General features: G+C 42.2%; 2 protein-coding genes and 1 long non-coding RNA gene across 20 annotated transcripts in view; 2 read left to right on the top strand and 1 right to left on the bottom strand.

The window, feature by feature from the left end:
• Nucleotides 1-13377, bottom strand: part of LOC116657289 — a 319209-nt gene that overhangs the window by 43781 nt on the left and 262051 nt on the right. The gene's annotated exons all lie outside the window — the stretch shown is intronic.
• The window catches only part of RBMS3 (RNA binding motif single stranded interacting protein 3), a 629715-nt gene that overhangs the window by 549098 nt on the left and 67240 nt on the right, over nucleotides 1-13377 (top strand). The gene's annotated exons all lie outside the window — the stretch shown is intronic.
• Nucleotides 10948-12060, top strand: LOC116657293. Its single transcript, XR_004312435.1, has 3 exons — nucleotides 10948-10957; nucleotides 11747-11750; nucleotides 11967-12060. It is a non-coding gene; the product is annotated as an uncharacterized LOC116657293 (long non-coding RNA).

The raw sequence follows: 13377 nt of genomic DNA, 5'->3' as shown, positions 1-13377 counted from the left end.
ACTAACCATGAAATATCAGAAAAGGGAAGTAAAGAAATGATCCCATTTAAAATCTCATCCAAAACAAATAAAGCAAACTTAAGAATAAATCTTACCAGGGAGGTGAAAGACTTATACACGGAGAACGACAAAACACTGAGTAAAGAAATTAAAGATGACTTAAAGGAATGGAAAGGTATCCCACATTCTTGGATTGGAAGAATCAATATTGTTAAAATGGCCATCCTGCCCAAGGCAATCTACAGATTCAATGTGATCAGATTACCCATTACATTTTTTCACATAACTAGAATAAATAATCCTAAAGGTTATATGGAATCACAAAAGACCCAGAATTGCTAAAGCAATACTGAAGAAAAAGAACAAAGCTAGAGCAATAACCCTCCAAGACTTCAGACAATACTACAGAGCTACAGTGATCAAAACAGCATGGTACTGACACAAAACTAGACATATGGATCAACGGAACAGAAGAGAGAACACAGAAATAAATTCACAGACCTACTGTCAGTTCAACTAATCTTCGATAAAGGAGGCAAGAATATACAATGGAGAAAAGACAGTCTCTTCAGCAAGAGGTATTGGGAAAACTGGACAGAAGCATGTAAATTAATTTAGTTAGAACACTCCCTCACTCCATACACAGAAATAAACTCAAAATGGCCTAAAGACTTAAATATAAGACAAGACACTATAAACTTCCTCAAAGAAAACAGGCAGAACACTCTCTGACATACATCTCAGCCATGTTCTCCCAGGGCAGCCTCCCCAGGCAGTGGAAATAAAAGCAAAAATTAACAGGACCTAATTAGACTTAAAAGCTTTTGCACAGCAAAGGAAACCATAAGGAAAACAAAAGAACAACCAACAAAGCGAGAGAAAATATCTGCAAATGGTGCAACTGACAAAAGTTTAATTTCCAGAATATATAAACAGCTCACACAATAAAAAAAAAAAATAACAAACCAATCAAAAAATGGGCAGAAGACCTAAGTAAGCAATTCTCCAGTGAAGACATACAAATGGCCAACAGGCACGTGACAAAATGCTCAGTATCGCTAATTATCAGAGAAATGCAAATTAAAACTTCAATGAGGTATCACCTCTCACCAATCAGAATGGCCATGATTCAAAAGTCCACAAACAATAAATGCTGGAGAGGCTGTGAAGAAAAAGGAACCCTCCCACACTGCTGGTGGGAATGTAATTTGGTGCAGCCACTATGGAAAACAGTATGGAGATTCCTCAAAAAACTAAAAGTTTTTTAGTCTTACGATATGATCCAATAATTCCACTCCTGGGCATATATCCAGAAGGAACTCTAATTCAAAAAGATACATATACCCCAATGTTCATAGCAGCACTATTTACAATAGCCAAGATATGGAAACATCCTAAATGTCCATCGACAGATGACTGGATAAAGAAGTTGTGATATATTTATACAATGGAATACTACTCAGTGATTTAAAAAAACAATAAAATAATGCCATTTGCAGCAACATGGATGGATCTGGAGATCATCATTCTAAGTGAAGTAAGTCAGAAAGAGAAAGAAAAATACCATATGATATCACTCATATGTGGAACGTTAAAAAAAAAAAAGAAAAAAGAGGATATTAATGAAATAATCTACAAAACAAACAGACTGTCAGACACAGTAAACAGTTGTATGATTATCGGGGAAAAGGGGTGTGAAGGGATTAATTTGGGAGTTTGAGAGTTGTAAATGTTAACCACTATATATAAAAATAGATTAAAAAACTAATTTCTTCTGTATAGCTCAGGGGACTATATTCAACATCTTATAATAACCTTTAATGAAAAAGAATATGAAACAAGTACATATATGTATATGCATGACTGGGAAATTGTGTTATACATGAGAAATGGACACATTGTAACTGACTATACTTCAATTAAAAAAAAGAAGAAATTGAAGATGACATAAACAAATGGAAAGATACACCATGTTCTTGGATTGGAAGAATCAATATTCTTAAAATGGCCATACTACCCAAGGCAATGTACAGATTCAGTGCAACCCCTATCAAATTACCAATGACATTTTTCACAGAGCTAGAACAAAAAACGTTAAAATTTATATGGAAACATAAAAGACCCTGAATAGCCAAGACAATCCTGAAAAAGAAGAACGGAGCTGGGAGAATCATGCTTCCTGTCTTCAGAGTCTACTACAAAACTACAGTAATCAAAACAGTATGGTACTGGCACAAAAACAGACACATAGCTCAACGGAACAGGATAGAAAGTCCAGAAATAAACCCACGCACTTATGGTCAATTAATCTACAACAAAGGAGGCAAGAATATACAATGGAGAAAAGACAGTCTCTTCAGTAAGTGGTGCTGGGGAAACTGGACAGCTACCTGTAAAAGACTGAAATTGGAACATTCTCTAACACCATATACAAAGATAAACTCAAAATGGATTAAAGACTTAAATGTAAGACCAGATACTATAAAACTCCTAGAGCAAAACATAGGCAGAACACTCTTGGACATAAACCACAGCAATATATTTTTTGAAACAGCTCCTGGAGTAACAGAAATAAAAGCAAAAATAAACAAACAGGATCTAATTAAATTTAAAAGCCTTTGCACAGCTAAAGATACCATCAACAAAATGAAAAGACAACCTACAGGATGGGAGAAAATACTTGCAAATGATGTGATCGATGAGGGACTAATTTCCAAAATACACAAACAGCTTATACATCTTAATATCAAAAAAACCAAGCAACCCAATCAAAAAGTGGGCAAAAGACCTAAAACGACATCTCTCCAAAGAAGACAAACGAATGGCCAACAAGCACATGAAAAGATGCTCAACATCACTAATTATCAGAGAAATGCAAATCAAAACCACAGTGAGATATCACCTCATACAAGTCAGAATGGCCATCATTAAAAAGTCCACAAATGATAACTGCTGGAGAGGGTGTGGAGAAAAGGGAACCCTCCTACATTGTTGAGGGGAATGTAAATTGGTGCAGTCACTATGGAGGATTCCTTAAAAAACTAAAAATAGACTTGTCATATGATCAAGCATATATCTAGAGAAAAATATAATTCAAAAAGACACCTGCACCCCAATGTTCATAGCAGCAGTATTTACAACAGCCAAGACATGGAAACAGCCCAAATGTCCATTGACAGATGACTGGATAAAGAAGCTGTGGTATATTTTATACAATGGAATACTACTGAGCCATAAAACAGAATAAAATAATGCCATTTGAGCCCCATGGATAGTCCTGGAGATCATCATTCTAAGTGAAGTAAGCTAGAAAGAGAAAGAAAAATACCATACGTTATCACTTATACGTGGAATCTAAAAAAGGGACACAAGCGAAATTATCTGCAAAACAGGAACAGACTCACAGACACAGAGAACAAACTTATGGTTACCAAGGAGGGAAGGGAGTAGGAAGGGATAAACTGGGAATTTGAAAACTGCATCTCTTGGGGAGTGATGGAAATGTTAGGTACATCTTGATTGTGGTGGTGGTTTCATGGGTGTGGACATGAATCAAAAGTCATCACAGGGCACACCTGAAATATGTGTGGTTTATTGTACCGGAATCAAACCACAATAAAGGTGTTAAATAAAATAAAATAGCATTTTCTGAAAAAGTTATTCAGGCTCTAACACTGCCGACATTTGGGTATATAAGCTATAAATTAAGCAGGTCCCTAAATATTGGGACGTAATGCGATCCTTGCTACTAAAAGGTGTCCTCTGTCAATTTCAAGCAAGCCAAGACAGAGTACTTAAAAAGCGTATTAATTGTTTGTTCCTAAAATATATTCTAGTATCAGGGTATAATTCTACCACAGAGCAACTGAAGTGAACTGTCTATCCATTTAAGAAATATGCGCAAGTCTTTTCACAGTATTTCAAAGAGCTGGATGGGCTGGCGGTATAAACATTTCCTCGCGGGAACTTGATACAATCAAAGAGAAGAAACGATGGACCGGTATGTCCCCCAGCTGACTGCAGTGGTTCTGAGTCAACCAGATGTCCTCAGCTGAATCATGCCCACAGATGCTCTCGCTTCACTATTCCTTAATCTAGGGATTCGCAACTGGCTAGCCTGGTGACATCTGAGTGCTTCCCGTAAGCCTGCGTCTCTTTGGTTGCGTCCTTTGTAAAGGGCTCTTGTGTGGTAGAGCTGGCCTATCTCCTGCCCTGGACATGTTCTGAAGGAAGTTACCAGGGCTGTTTGTTTTGCCTGCTCTCGGATGTGGTCTTTGGTGAGGTCACCAGGATGGAATGCGTGCTCCCCGCAGATGACACTGGAGTTATTTCCACAGCTGGCTGCAGGGAGGCGGCGGGCAGACCCTTACGGATGGGCTAGCATGTGGAGGTAGATGATACGAAACATCTGTCGCAGCGGGAAGCAGCAAAAACAACGTCCCTTTGAAGATTGCCCTTTAACGATGAGGCGGGGGTCCAGCCTCCCCAAGGGGAATCACGGGTGGGGCTTTCGGCAGGCAGATGGCTTCGGGCCTGCTCTTGCGTGAAATAAAGGAAAAGTGTAGGTTGAAAACCCCCGAGTAGTCAAATTGCCTGGTTTTGCTGAACCTTCATTTCCCGGCCTGTCGTACATAGAATCTATGGGAAAGGAAGGCGTGCTAAAAACAAAACAAAAGATTTAAAAAGGCGGGAGAAGGTCCAGAAGGAAAAACTGCTTCTGAAGATTCTCTCTTGAATAGCTTGAATGCAATAGTTTACTTTTTAGCTGGTGGTCAAAAAGTCCGAAGGAGCATTTTTGCAATGAGTTTATTTTCACGTCTTTGCAGCCCCATGGTATTTTTTAACAGAAGTTTCCAAAAGTAATATAAAAACGGTGTATCATCAAGGCCATGTGATGATAAACGCTTGAAAATTTGAGTACAAGTTAGAAGATATAAAGTCATACTTGTTTTTCTTCACGAAGTAGGAAATTGTTTTTAATCTTAGTGTAAACTATTTTTTAAAAGACTGATACTAGTTTAATTTCTCACCCCATCTCCTTTCTAGAATATATTAGAAACAATGAAACTAGCATCTATTTTTGTTTCATAAATAAAGTTGCTATAGACAGAAAAATCTTGACAACAGATTAATCTGATAACAAATAAATGCTATTGGCAGATAATAAAGGTCTAGGTCTTTTGTTACATGACCAAAAAGGGGTGCTACTGCCTCTAACCCCCAAAATCACGTTGCTACAAAGCATGACATCAGGCTATATCGGCTGCCACCTGCCCAGCAAAAGAGATGCCTCGTGCCCTGCTGACTTCCCATTCCGAGGTGCCTGCAGAATCTAAGGCCAAGTCTTTTGAAGGTGCTTCTGGTTAACACAAGTCATGTATGTATATATATTACAGTCTAGGAAATGGAGGGTCTTTTTTTTTTTTTTTCAATTTTTTGATAAAAAGGCAGGATTCACTTGGTGGGGGAACTAATAAGATGCAGAAAGAATATTAAAAATAAAAATAAACAGAAGAAATGAAAAAACCAAAACAAACAAGTCAACATCTCCAGCCATGGCTGATGGGGGAAGACCTGCATTCATCTTAATGAGGGGTCACTGAGCTGCTGGCCCCGGGAGGGCGAGAGAGGGTCTGGAGACATTCATGATGGGGCACTAGTCATGACGGACACCAGTCAGACAGTGATGTAGGATGAAGGAGAAGGCGGCAAGGTTGGCCTCGGATTTTACATACTATTCCCAGACTCAGAGCAGAAAGCATATACTCCGAGGACAGAGAGAGAAAGAAAAAGGTCAAATGGGTCATGGTGGTTTTCAGGTACTTGAGATTCTAGGTTCAGTGAACAGTTGGAAATTTTGGTTAGGACTTCAGAAAAAAAAAAAAAAAAGGCCAAGACAAAAAAGAACTTCTAAGAACTTTCATTTTGAAACCAACTTTGGCACTTTTGACTGATTTCCTAAGAGCCTAAAGTCCCTAATAGTTTGGAATTTTACTTCTAACACCGCCTTAACACCGTAATAGCCATTTCAAACTCGTCAGTGAACAAGATATTTGGAAAGAACGGAGGTTTCAGTTTGAGGGTTGCCATGAAAATGTGTCATAGGAAATAAAAGGATATTTTTTTCGTAAATGAGATTTTATGGATAAAGGCAGAAACCCTATGGAGATTGCTGAGGAACTGAACTACTTATTACTGGCTGTTGGTGGTTATAACATCCTTGTGGGAGGCATGTTAATGTTACAAAGACTATTTGAAGCTGCTTGGTCCTCAAACAGGAACAGAAAAGGGAATCAACAGAATGATTCAGAAACATGCAGGAGGGGAGGGGAGAGCTCAGTGGTAGGGCGCGTGCTCAGTGTGCACAAGGTCCTGGGTTCCATCCCTGGTGCCTCCATTAAAATAAACCTGATTATCTCCCCCTAAAATAAAATCATTTAAAAAAAAAAAAAACCAGAGTAACAGAAAGAAAAAGAAAATAAGAAAGACACCAAGAATCTCTTGAGAAGCGATGCAATAGGAAATTCACTCAAGAGCCACCGCAGACATAAAACCAGAGAGCAAAGCTTCTGGGGCCTGACCGGGAATGGGGCTCGCCTCGTCTTACGGGACCGCAGGTTCTGACTCAGCAGGGCTGGGCCGGAGATTCTCTAGGAAGCTCCCAGATGACACTGTCTGGTCCTCCCACTGTGGGGAGCAAGGCACTGGAAAGCTTTACATCATTCTAGCGAACCGAGAAGAAGTCACACTTCCTGATAGGGAGAAATGGCAATAAAATCTGAGTGCACAGATTCTATTAAAAAAATAGAACACTGATGAATAGAAACATAAAGCTGACTTTCATCTCATCTCCTGGACAACTCTGTGTACGTTCATTGACATCTCGCAGGCCTCAGAATATATCTTGGCTGCATGCTACCATGTAACTTTCCACCTTAGGATACAGCCACCTCACAACGATGTATTTTCTATCAGCATTAGGTTACAAAACATTTCATCACTGGGGTATCTCCTGAGGCTGAGATGTGCTAGTGACCACGGTGCTAAGAGGAAGTCTACTGCAAAGGGACTGAATTCGTTTCTCAACAAGGTCATGACTTCACACCTGCACCTTAGGTCTAGCTGAGTTGCCGACTTTAACCAGGCAAACTTCTAAAAATGTCTTCAAGGAGCAAACATCCAGAAACGTCCTCTGGGGGACCCCACAGTAAAGCACCTTTTGTAACAAACTGCAGGTCAAGGAATAGGAGCTTTTCTCGTTGGAGCCAGCTTCAAGGTGCCTCGTGATGTGTTTAGGCAATCTGTGCAATAAACAGCGGTCATAAGCAAGAGAACAGGCAGTGTTTCTTTCTGACCATCCCTGCGGTTTAAGACGTGACTGCCAGGCCCTTTCACCAATAGGATCCTACAAGACTTTAAAAAAGGGATTTGCGGCAGGGCTTGGGGGCTGCTCTGTCAGCTCACAGCCCTGAGTGCTAGGTGAAGGTGAGACAAGCATTTTACCAAACACAAGATGCGGCCCCTACATATTCAGACATCCCCGGGGAATCCTGTTTGCCTCACTCGTTTGGAAGAAGACTGGCCTGGAACAGTGCTTCTGATGTGCATTTTAAACCTTCTGTACGGTGACAATCTCCTTGGAGGTATACAAAGTGACTGCTATGCAAGTGAATAAAGCGTTTCTTTTCTTACCACGTGGCCAGGTTTGACAACAATCTTAGGGAGATATATGGCCACTAAAACAGTTTGTGGCATGGGAAAGCCCTAATTTAAAAAAAAAAAAAAAAAAAAAGCTTACACCACACGCGTGGCCATGATATATAAAGGAAATTTTGCTGCATCTGATCGGGTACCCGAAATTCTTCTATAAAATGGAAACCAGGCAGAGGACCCCAACCCTAGAGCTCCTTGGGCAGTGAGCGGCTCTTAGCATCAGAAGCCCGGGAATTCTCACAGTAAATGACACAGACAGTGTCCAGTTGGCCATGGTCAGACACGGGCACTTTTCAAGGAAGGCAGAGCAAGTGAATGAATGGATTTTTTAAGACCATCCTGTTGTCACCTCAAGAGAGCGTTTTCCTTATTTCGGTGGGACCCTCTTGCCCGGTGTGAACGCGGGGCTGCTGTTACGTTTGCGTCTCTTTAAAGTCATGGGAGCCCTGGCGCCGAGAAGCAAGTACCGTTCACTCATGCGGTTCAGCGCCATGATGGCCCGTTTCACGACAGACACTGTGCTAGGCTGGGAAAGCTTTAGAAAACAAAGCATCATGAGTGGCACAGTGAACTCAGAGTCCAGGGGAGATTAAAGTACAACTGTGATCGGGTGCGTGCCACGAGTTAAGAGACAAGGGAGGAGCGAATGACCAACAGCCTGGGTCAGACATAGGACGTGTTCCTAGAACGGAGCATCTGGTAGGAATCTTAGGGCGTACGTGCAAAGCCGGGTGATGCCCAGCACAGCGGGCAAAGACACCAAGGATGAGAGGGCAAGACAGGTCAGAGAAGGATGAGTAAGTCTGTGTGGTGGAGCAGAGGCTTCCTGTGGACGGTCTAGGGGGACTGGACCAGGAGGGTAAATTGGAAGGCATGGGCTCTCGATGGAGCATGTATCCCAGGGTGGAAGGTGGCCCCACAGGAGCCTTCTTTTGGAGAGATCACGTGGAAATGGGTAGGAAGGCCATTCAATCTAGACAGGACAAGCAGGAATGGAAGCTCTTCTGATCCAACCATTGAGCCATCCTACCCACCCTAACAATCCTCCAACACCTTCCCTGACAGCAGCCACGGGTTTACCAGTGCCAGCATCCTAAACATGTGACACTTCCACAATCATATTTTTCAAGATGCTAACTCCACTGTAAAAATGCAATCGAAGCTGTACTTGGGTAGGGAAGAGCGTTTAACACGGGTTCCTTTATCTCCCCTCTGGGAACAAAAATGAAAGGAACTTGGCTCTGCTCATCCTTAAAGTGATACGTGCATGTTGGAGTTTTGTTAAGGCAGGGAAATGGGTAAGAGCTGTCTCCATGTGTCTGATGGAGCTTTCTGTTATCTACGGTATTTGATGAGTAGATACCAGGGGTTTTCTCAGTTCCTAAAAAGTAGGAAAGGTGGGGCAATTATGGCTCAGTGGTAGAGCGCATGACTAGCATGCACAAGGTCCTGGGTTCAGTCCCCAGTCCCTCCATTCAAAAAATAAAATAAAATGCAAAAATTAACAGGAAAAAAAAAAAGTAGGGAAGATGGTGAACTATAATGTGATTAACCCATTCATTTGATGAGTACCATGGCTTAACAGTCTTTAGTATTTTTTATTCTTTCACTCATTTCTCACATCTCTTTAAACTCATGGTGGGGCTGTGCAGTCCACCTGCGTGAGGAAGCCATCTCCTACAGGAGCCCTGCAGGATGCGGACAAGGGGCTTGGGCGGCACCACCAGCCTCCCCACACAACATGAAGCCATCCCATCGGCCGCCCCCCCTCCACACGGGGTGTGACCGGACACAGCTCTGTGGGTGGCAGACCCCCCAGCTGCGAGCCGCACCTCGGTTACCTGGCTGGGATGCGAGGCTTATAAAAGCCATTCTGCAACTCTCTGAGGACCCTTCTCTGCACACTTCACATTTCCACTGGCTCGGCCACTATGATTCTCTATGCAAGGGAAAAAATATGCCTAATAAATTCCTTTTACAGTTTGCACCAAGTGTATGAATTTAACGACAAAAGAACTAATTGTTCCGCTGCCGGCCAGTCAACAAAACCCCTGGATCGTTGGGTCCCCGAGGCTTCAAACCATCAACGCTCCCTCCAGGATGTAACATATCGAAAAAAGCCGTTTTGCTCTATTCGAATTCTGAAGAAGCTTGTTAAAAAATATGCAAAGTCACCGCTAAACAAATTCCTTCAATTGTAAGCACGGAGCTCTAAAGGAGTCAGTAAAGCACTGTTGAGAATATTATTATCTATGTACCCGTTTTGGGGAGAAATACTTCAACGTGACATATTGACTTTAAGTTCTCATTCAAAATGACACTATTGTATAAATAGGTACTTAACCAATAATTGAAACCATCATTCACAGGTGAATAGGCAATGGTATATAATTAGGATTCTTTTCAGGGAAACTCCATGGTTAAAATGAATTTGGCGTTAGTGCCTTTTCACATCACATACATTTTTTTAAAAAGACACTGCCAATGAATGGCAACTGAATTAAACAGCAACGTGAAATTTAAGACGTTTATACGAGTGTGAGAAACACCCCCCTCTATTTCTACAGTTAATAAATATTCTCTCATTAAGTAGCCTGTGTACACAAGTCTTCTAAGTGAACCACATCACAACAGAAAATGCCCTTCTTCTAAATACCGAGCCTTCAACCCACAGCTGCACCCCTCTGAGTAGTCATCCAAATATATCAATTGAATCGAATTTGTCTAAACGTCAGGAAGAGAAGCCGAGCCCTCGTTAGCTGTATTTTGAAAATAAACAGAAATACGAGTTGAATCCAAAAATAATCAGATAAGCAACATAAAGTCACATAATATAAAGTCACATAATGGTCTTCCTTCCTTTCGTTACTCCAATTACAGAATGGGGGCAATCGATTTAGAAGTCAGGTCTTTAAGAAACTGCTTTATCTCATAAATGTAATCTCAGCGTATGAGCTCAGGGCTGCCGTCAGCTGAAGGGAGCAGAGTGGATGGGTGCTTTGTTCTGTTCTCTAATCACTGCAATTTCAAACCTTTCTCATTCTGTGTAAATGGAACTGAGGAATATGCATTTGTATAGCCCAGGAATTCTAAGCCCCAGCACTCATGCTTTTGGGGCTGGATAAGCCCTCGTCGTGGGGAGCTGTCCTGTGTGTTGCGGGATGTCCAGCTACATCAATGGCACTAGGTGTCGGGGCATCCCTTCCCCAGTTCAACAACTGCAAGTGTGTCCGGGCTCTGCCGAGTGTCCCTTCCAGACACTGCAGAATTGCCTCTCGGTGCCAACCGTTGCTAAGTGTTGGGGGATGTTAGCCGTTTTCAATTTTACTGAACAATTAGCTGTACTGATATAGACAAGGAATTCACAAACACCGTTTTGAGTTATCTGCTGCATGTAATTCCTACTTGGAGGGGTTACAAAAAGCGTGTCAAGATCACCCTGGCCCTCTCGGAAGGTATAGTCAAAGAAGCAAGCAGAGAACAGTGAAGGAAAGGATGGGTAGGGGCTAATGTGGAGTCCTCAGCGTTCTCCCAACGCCCAGCGGTGGTCAGAGGTCATTCCAAAATGCTTCCGGGGTGGAAGCCACATCTACCAGCTTTGACTCAGCTCTCTGGGTTTCAAACATGTATTACATAGTTTTGAAGACAGACCGCCCTCTCCAGGTTGGAAATTCATCGAGGTATTTGAGAACTAATGAGTGTTTCCGAGGATGGGGGACTCTGTCCGCATCCTTTTTCCCTCTCCCCACGGCAGCGCATCTTAAATCTCACCAAGCACCCCTTGCAAACCAAAGAAAACAAAACGAAACATCAAGAAATGAAAAAAGATGCAACATCTCTGGAGGTACCACGTGGAATGTCGGACACTAACACGGGACGACACTGCGCTTGGAGAGCTGGTTCCCAAGTGACGTGAAATACCTTCCTGCCATTCGTATGATGAGATCATCACTGCTACCGGAAACCCCTTTACATGAGCCAGTTTACTTGTAAGCACGTATCATTCTCTGCACTTCATGTGTGCTCGAAATAGTCTGGTGCACTCGAACTCAACTAGATATTTGTTCTAGAAATACGAAAAACAGAAGCAGAAAAAACACAGATGAGCGAGAGACAGATGACCTTAAACCACATTTTTTTAAAGTCGTGTTGAATGGTTACTGCCAAGTCCTGTGGTTTTGCGTAAGTCACTGTGGGAAGGGAGTACAATGTGGGCTGCGGACATTTTTACCTGAGGCATCTAGATACAAGAGGGAGGAGCTTCGAGCGCGTGCTTAGTGTGCACCAGGTCCCGGGTTCAATCCCCAGTGCCTCCATTAAAAAATTAATATTCAGTTACCCCCCTTAAAAAAAGTTGGATACAACAAGAGGGAGAAAGAGGGTGATGTTTTGTTTCTTTTTTTTTTTTCACTTGTATTATCCAATGTTTTTTTAACATTTTACTTTGACATTTCTATGACTTCAAATTCAAATTTTCCTCAGATTCCAAGCAGCAAGGATTCTTAAGTGCGCTACCACACAAGACAGACTGATGAAAAAGAAACACGTCAAGTCAGCAGGCAGAGGCCTGAATTATTCCGAGAATCACCTCATTTCAGCTTATCAAAACTGCAGCCTTGACCTCTTTGTGTTTTGAAACAAGATGTAATGTGATTATTATACAAAAGCTTCTGCCCTATCAGAAGACTGGTTCAAAACAAACCATTGAGAAACCTTATAAATAAAACCAAGGGTTTGTGACGCTGGCTTGCACAACAGCAGTTTGTAGACAGAGCACACTTCTCAAACTTCAGGGTTGCAGCAGAACCATTTGGAGAGCTTGTTAGAAACCAGATCCCCACGCCCGCAGCTCGGAGGTTCTAATTCTCATTCTTAATCATACTTGGAGCGGTACCGGCCTAGAATATTGACAATCACAGGGATGTTCATACAGGTGGGTCTCACCGTAGCCCACGTCCTGGGATTAATACTGATGTTCAGCCAGCTGCGTGTGCTCTGGATGGGCCAGAGCCCACACCCACTCCCCCAGTTTGCCAATGATCCTGTGTTTCAGTTGGAAAGTTAAAATATTGATGGAGTCTCCTAGACTTTAAGATTTTTCAAATATTGGCCTTAGGTTGGATATGTTGACTCCACCTCCGTGATCTTTGGAAACTTGGCCCCAATTACCGTTGAAATTGTTTATTTTCAAACTGGGGCAAAAAGCAGTCCCACCCGCTGTCTCCCCTGAGCGTGGACAGCTTTGTTTTGCAGAGGCCGTGGCGAAAACAGACCAGACATTTCCATCAGCTGTTTGGGCATTGTGCTTTTCAGGGGAATTACAGCTTGTTACAGTATTTTCCTTTGCAGCTTAAACATTGAGCAAACCCAGACATCCGGAGATGCTAAAATGAAAAATCTGTTTCCTCTGGCTTTGCCATTTGCCAAGCGAACTCCTTCAGACAGCATTTCTATACATTTCGAGTCAGTGAAATTACTCTTAATGTGCTGGCCACATCTGTCACAAAACAGTCCTCGGTCTACGGCTTAAATGCACGGGAGGGGAACGGGCCGACGGTGTATTTAATGAGGCAAGATGATGGCTGAGGGCAATGCTGGTGCTGCCTTAACAGCCACAGGGTTTTCTTTCCCTGGTTTGTTTGTTTGTTTGTTTGTTTGTTTGTT

Source organism: Camelus ferus, chromosome 17, assembly GCF_009834535.1.
Source record: "Camelus ferus isolate YT-003-E chromosome 17, BCGSAC_Cfer_1.0, whole genome shotgun sequence".
In the NCBI taxonomy this organism is placed as follows: domain Eukaryota; kingdom Metazoa; phylum Chordata; class Mammalia; order Artiodactyla; family Camelidae; genus Camelus; species Camelus ferus.
Note: the sequence above shows the minus strand (reverse complement) of the source record. Positions and strands in the feature narration are given on the sequence as shown.